This window comes from Myotis davidii, unplaced genomic scaffold, assembly GCF_000327345.1.
Source record: "Myotis davidii unplaced genomic scaffold, ASM32734v1 scaffold1238, whole genome shotgun sequence".
Classification (NCBI taxonomy): domain Eukaryota; kingdom Metazoa; phylum Chordata; class Mammalia; order Chiroptera; family Vespertilionidae; genus Myotis; species Myotis davidii.
This window is the reverse complement of record NW_006289106.1, coordinates 160,575-167,100: the sequence shown is the minus strand read 5'-3', so window position 1 is coordinate 167,100 and position 6,526 is coordinate 160,575. Positions and strand designations below refer to the sequence as shown.

General features: G+C 61.2%; 1 long non-coding RNA gene across 1 annotated transcript in view; it reads right to left on the bottom strand.

The window, feature by feature from the left end:
- Nucleotides 1–673: 673 nt before the first annotated feature.
- The window catches only part of LOC107182744, a 13,650-nt gene continuing 7,797 nt past the window's right edge, over nt 674–6,526 (bottom strand). Inside the window, exon 2 of the long non-coding RNA XR_001513473.1 lies at nt 674–1,869. This is a non-coding gene — a long non-coding RNA (uncharacterized LOC107182744). The remainder of the gene's footprint in view (nt 1,870–6,526) is intronic.

Genomic DNA, 6,526 nt, shown 5'->3' with positions numbered 1-6,526 from the left:
GTGTGAGGGCGGCCGGGTCGACGCCCGGAGCGCCTGCTGGAGGCCGGGACCAGCCGCCTCCGAATGCTGTCCTCAGACTGGGTCGCCCCTTAACTGAGGTCCTCAAAGTCACCCAGTGTCCCCCTTTCCTCATGCACACACCTCAAGCCCGAAGTCGCCACCAGCATCTGGATACCAGGCACTCCGAATGTTACCCCGGCTGAGTTCTCCCTTCTGTCTCAGTCACCACCCCCAGATGCCACTAACTCAGGACCCCAGGTCCCAGTTATCTCTGAACGCCCGGCGTTGCGCTCGGAGTCAGCCTGCACCACCACCACCTGAGGTTGGGGTCCATCCCCCCTTGGCCCCGGGATGGAATCATGACCCCATCTAGGTCCCTCCAGAAAAGCTTACCCTGTCAACACATCGGCCCCCAGAAGTCAGTCCCCTCTAGTCCAGGGTTTCCTTTGGTCACTCCCCCATCCCCAGGACACCCCTCAAGGTCACCTTCCCATCCCCAAGGCAGCCTCCACCCTGGTAACTAAATTGCCACCTTCCTCGGAACTGGTGCAGAGGCGATGGGACCCTGTGAGGCCAGGAACATGGGGGCCGGTAAACTGGGGCTGATTCAACCTCCTCACCCAAAACGCCGGAACTCCAGGGATGAAAGGCAAGAGTCACAAACCACCAGACCTTCAGGAATAAGGCGGGGCAGGTTTTATTTAATTGGACGCTAAACACAACACACAGCACAGACCGCCCCAAGCCTGTGTCTGCCCCTGGCAGAGGTGGGGAAGGGGCACCCTGGGCCAGCCTGACACCCTGGAGCTTCACGCTGCTCTTCCATGCTCTGGGGCCACCCCAGGACTGAGCAGGCCTGCTCGTGTCCTTCCAGTCCTCCACAGGGGCCTCATGCCCACCTTGTGTGCCAGTGGGTGTCATGGCGCCTCCCTCAAGACAGGAAGCTGCAGAACCCAGGTGGAAGGGGTCAGGCACGTTCGCGTCAGGCCAGTCTGGTTCCGGAAGTCTGGAGTTGGCATTTAACGGTCTGAGGGCCCACGGCAGTTTCCTCTTGGGTAACTGGCTGCTGGGAAGGTGTGGCCCAGCCCGTGCCCCCACCAGGCTTGGGAGAGGAGGGGCCAAGGCTCCAGGCCCAGAGGGTCACCCAGGCGGAGACACAGCTGGCTTCCCTTTTTCATGGAAGGGCCACCCACTGTCCTCCTTGGGAACACAGCCCAGCTGGAGGGAGGACTGTGGGGGTCTCCAAGAGCAGAGTTGGGGGAGGGGGCCTGGAGCAGGCGCTGAGTCCACCCACCCCATCCCGTCCCCACCCTCCCCAAGTCCCTCCCCAGACACAACTGTAGATCTGGGTCCTCCTCTCTTCCCCCGGGCATCAGCCCATCCAGGGAAGGCGGGGGCCACAGGCTCCTAGGGGGCTTGACTCCTGTTCCTGCTGCACTGAGCCAGTCTGTACAAATCAACTGTGTTTCAGCTCAGTAGGCACGGGAGGCAGAGCCCAGGGAAGCCAGGCGGCAGCACAGGCCGGGAGAGGCAGCAGAGCTGGAGGAGATGAGGGCTCCGGGGGGCGGAACTTAGCCACTGTGAACACGACTTGGTGCAGACCCTGCTCACAAGCAGCTAAGCCCTGCTGCCCAGGCCAGACGCAGGCAGCAAGGGCCTCTCTGCCACCTCATCCCCTGGCAGCGTCCTTGGTGGTGGTGGTGGCAGTGCTGATGCTGGTGATGGTGACAGCCCCGGAGATTGGGCTCAGGGTCGATTGGAAATCCCTGGCAATGTGATTTGTGACAGGCAGCAAATCCCATCCCCAGGAACCCCAGCCGGCCGTGGCACAGGGGTAGGGAGGCACTGGGCAGGGCCATCAGCTGGTACCTGGGGGAGAGAGCAAAGGAGACATGAGATTTGAGAACATCTGCCCTCCAGGTCCTGACTGCTGCTATCCTCTGGGGCCTTGCAGGGACACCCTCTCCCCACGTGCACCAGCAGCTGAATGGAGAGCGGGACCACCAGGCTGGACTCCTCCGACCCAGCCATGCCCACTGTCCCAGGCTCAGGGAGGAAGAGATGCCAGGAGAGTCCCAGGCCCAGAGGGGCTGCAGGGACTGCCAGAGCCAGGTCTCCACCTCTCCACTGGCCCATTCCCACCCCTCCTCCCCATGATCACCACTGAGCCCTGGGCAGGCTAAATGGGGCCATGGGGAGAGGAAGCCGAGGGGGTGGCGGGCAGGCAGTTAAGGAAGTGATCTCACCCCAGCTGGCGCCACTTCCTAGAAGCATGAAGGGTAGGAGGAAACCACCAGGGCCTCCCCCCGTGGTCCCGTCTCCTCGGCAGCCAGGCCTTAGCCTGAGCCACACCAGAGCGGATGCCAGCGGCAGACACCCAGCAATCCGTTCTGGGCATGCATATCCCAGAGCACCAAACCCAGGCTCGAAGTGCAAAGCCCCACTCAGCTGTTTCCCAAAGGCCCACCAAGCCTCACTGTCCCCATCTGCACAATGGAGCCAAGGGCTTTTTATCTACCTTGTAGCACAATAAGGTTTCACCAAGAGTGTGTATGCCCTTCAGCAAGTGTTTGGCATCAGAACTGTTCACAGAATTTGTGGGGCTACCCGCAACATGAAAACGCAGGGCCCCTCGTTCGGAAATTAAGAATTTCCAGACATCAACGGCAAAGCATTTAAACCAAGCTCCAGCCCTAGCCAGTTTGGCTCAGTGGAAAGAGAGTCGGCCTGCGGACCAAAAGGTCCAGGGTTCAATTCTGGTCAAGGGCATGTACCTCAGTTGCAGGCTCCTCCCTGACGCCGGCCCTGGTCTGGGTTCGTGCAGGAGGCAACCAATCGATGAGTTTCTCTCTCATCAATATTTCTCCCTGTCTCTCCCTCTCCCACTCTCTCTTAAAAAAAAAAAAAAAAAGGAAAAAGAAAATCAATGGAAAAAATATCCTCGGATGAAGATTAACAAAAAAATGACAAAATAAGCCAAGCTCCAGGTTCTTTGAGATGGGGGGTGGGGGTAAGACTAGTTCTGTGTTAGGTAAATGGGGCTCCGTGGCTAGGAGATTCCAACATAGAGCCAGGCTGGTGGGATTTGATCCCAGGCTATGCAGCTTCCTAGCTGGGTGACTCTGGGTAGGTCACTCAACCTCTCTGGATTTTCATCTCCCCATCTGCAAAGGAGGGATACTGCGGTGGTACGGATCCCATGAGTGCTCTGTGTAATTTGGATGGGGCTACACTGTCATCACAGACCAGACAGAAACAGGAAGGAAGATGAAAATGAGGACACCGCACGGGGTAGGACCACCGCACCCAGGTCTGGTGGTGTCCACCCCTGGGGGACAGGCTCTGTCACACCACCAGTCTCCCCACAGACACACACACATACACGAATCACCCACTTTCCCATTGGGCTCAGTCCAACCCTGTCTCCTCAGGGCCTGGGGGCACCAACCAGCAACAGAGAAGGCCTCGAAGGGCGGCCAGCCTCCCTGGGCCTCCTCCGGAAGTGAGACAGCACAATCGTGTCCCAGGGACGAGAACGGGAAGGGCGGCCATTTGGCCAGGCCTGTTTCCTGTGGGGTTTCCCCTGTACAGAGCCCCGGGATGGGGCCAAGGCCACTCCCCATCCTCACAGCCACAAAAGGCCTGGGTCTCTCATGAAGGGGACACTGCGAGGCAGGTGCCCAGGAGCCAGGGCCCCCCCGCTCCCAATGGCTGGCCTCTCAGGCTCATGGGTGACGGTGTCCAGGGAGGGCCGAGCTCCTGGCAGCTGAAGGCATGAGGGGAGGGTGGGCCCTGGGCCGGAGGAGCAAAGCAGGCCCCAGGCCTCACAGATGGATGCACGTGTGCCTGAGAATGCGCTGCAGACAGGGCGTGGAGGCATGAGACACAGGCAAGCATCTTGTCGCCCCCACCACCACTCTGTGTTCCAAGAATGAATATGGGCCACTTCCGCCAGGGGCGCCACCACCGCCGCCGCCCCCAAGCCTGGTCCCCAAATACTTTCCACCCTCTCTCTCAGAGCAGCTGGGATCGGAAAATACCAAGGGCTGCAGGCCCCGCCCTGTCCGCCGCCACCGCCCGCCCTCCCAGCCTGTCACTAACGCTTTGCCTAATGGGCCCAGACTCTCCGCAGAGGCCCTCTGGCTAGGGCCCCAGAGCCAGCCGCCAACCTGGGCTGCCCAGCCAAGGGCCGCCTGACCACCAGCCCCCCGCCCCTTACCCCCATCCCAACACCGAGACCATAACAACACTCACAACACAACGGGCAGCCCTCAGAGGCTGGCACCAGGGTGGAGGAAGGCAGGGCACAGTCCAGTGGGTGGGCCCTGCTGCCCACCCAGGGCTGGGGGAAGGGGGCGGGCTCAGGAAGGGGTGAGTAAGTGAGGACTGAATCACTTGTTATAAATAGGGGAACCATGGAAGTCACATCCCAGCCCCCATTGCGCCCAGCCACACCAAACCAAACTGCAACTCCTGCCTTAAACTTTCATCTCCCCCAGACCAGTCACGGCATTGCCAGGGGCGGGCACCCTAACATCCACGCGGTGAGCCCTGAAGGGCATCCTATGCCAGGTCCACCTCTGCCTTATCCTCAGATAGGCCCATGTCCCAGCCTTGTTCGGCCTTTTTGGGGTTGCTGGCCTGAAGGGCAGTCACTGGCTTCCACGCCCTGTCCTTCTCCCATAATTGCCAGACCCAAGACTTGGGGTCCCCTGGCTCCCCCAAGGCATTCTCAGGGTGGGTGACCACAGCCTTGGATTGTCACACCAGACCCAGGCCAGGGGGAGGCCGGGAAGCCGAGGGGCTCAGCATCTCAGAGTTGAGTCCCTGGCCCCTCAACACCCAGGTCCCCCATCCCAGACCACCCAGGCCTGCTCTGCCCAGAGCCACAGCTCGGTGACCACACCCAGGGTGGCGCCAGCTCCAGCACCCTGGGGCAAGGCGCCGCTGGAGCATGACTCAGCCGTGCCCAGCATGGCGGCGTCCTTGTCTGCCCAAGGATTCTCACACACCCACGCCTGCTGCCCTCTGCGTCCGTCCTTCCTGGGTGACCAGCCTTCCCCAGACACACCTCCGTGTCCAGCCAGGACACCTGGTGACAAAAGAGAAGGTGCCCCCGAAGGGATTTGACGGTGGGCACCTGGACAGGGACAGGCCCACACTTCTCCCCGCTCATTTTCCCACTGCTCCTCACTTACAGATAGAGAAACTGAGGCCCAGAGGGGCAAGTCCAAGGTCACCCTGTAGATCTAAGGAAAAGCCTGGCCTGATCCTGCCATAAAGTGCACCCAACGTGGGGAAGGGCCAGACGCCGAGGGACAGGAAGGAGCTTTCCTAAGAAGGCCCAGGGCTCCTGGCAGCATTATTCGTCTGGAATATTCTACCCCATCCAGCCTCCAAGGTGAAGGGCAAACTCTGAAGAGTGTGTTAAGACCTATCAAAGCGCCACCTGGCCCATGGTGACCTGGTCATCCCACTGCACCACGAGGCCGGTTACCCCGAGACTCCCTGGGATGGGGGCCTGCCCCACAGCTGCAGCTTGCACGCATCTGGCCTCCACTCGCAACAGGCAGGGTTGGTACAGGGTCCCCGGGAGGACCCTGGGGGCATCCACCTCTGCTGGCTCTTTTCAGTGAGCAAGGGTCTGCAGAGACCTGGAGACTGGGCCAGCACTGACAGGCCCGACACCCCTGGACACACCCTGTCACGCATGTGCTCCGCGTGCGAGCTCCAGGCCAGGCTGGCAGCTATGCTAGGCCCCCGCTAGGCCCACGGACGAGGCCCGCCAGTTAGGGTCTTGAGGGGGCTCTCAGAACACCGTGCAAGGGCGGAGGGCAGTGGGTGCCCCGCTGGGTGCTCAGACAGAGCTGGCACCAGGCCCCAGGACAGCAGCGTGTGAACACATGCACAGGGCTGGCCTGAGCACGGTGCGTGGGCGAGCGGGCTGGGTGTGTCCCACATCACCTCGCCTTTAAGCCTGGGCACCTGTCGGGTACTGCCCTCCAGCTCAGGCGGGCATGGGCATGGCTGCCAGAGGACAGCTCTTATGCCAGGAATCCCACACCCCCCAGCCTCACCCTCATATCCCACCCGTCATGGGTGGGCATCTGATTGGGGCTGGAGCAGAAAGGGGACAGGTGACACGGAGCCAGCGACACCTCCAAGACCTTCGGGAAGCCAGCAGTCTGTAGGCTTTGGTGGCGGCCAAGTCCTGTGCTGGGGTTAGAGGTCAGTCTCGGGCTAGGATGGGGGGGTCTGGATTCAGTCTGGGCCTTTCACCCTCCTCCTGCAGGGTAAGGGTACAGGGACCCCAAAATGCAGAGGGTTGGAGAGCCAGCTGTCCAGAAATCTCCCAAACCTGACCCCTTTCTATGCAACCCTGAGTGAACCCTTCTCTCCTGGGCCAGGAGGAGCCAGGAGAAGGGGAGAGGGGTCCCCCAAGCCCCGCTGCACTGCTGGCCGCTATAAGGCCTCCGCGATGGAAGGTCTTTCCCGCATTCACCGACTGACATGTCAAGAACCTGAA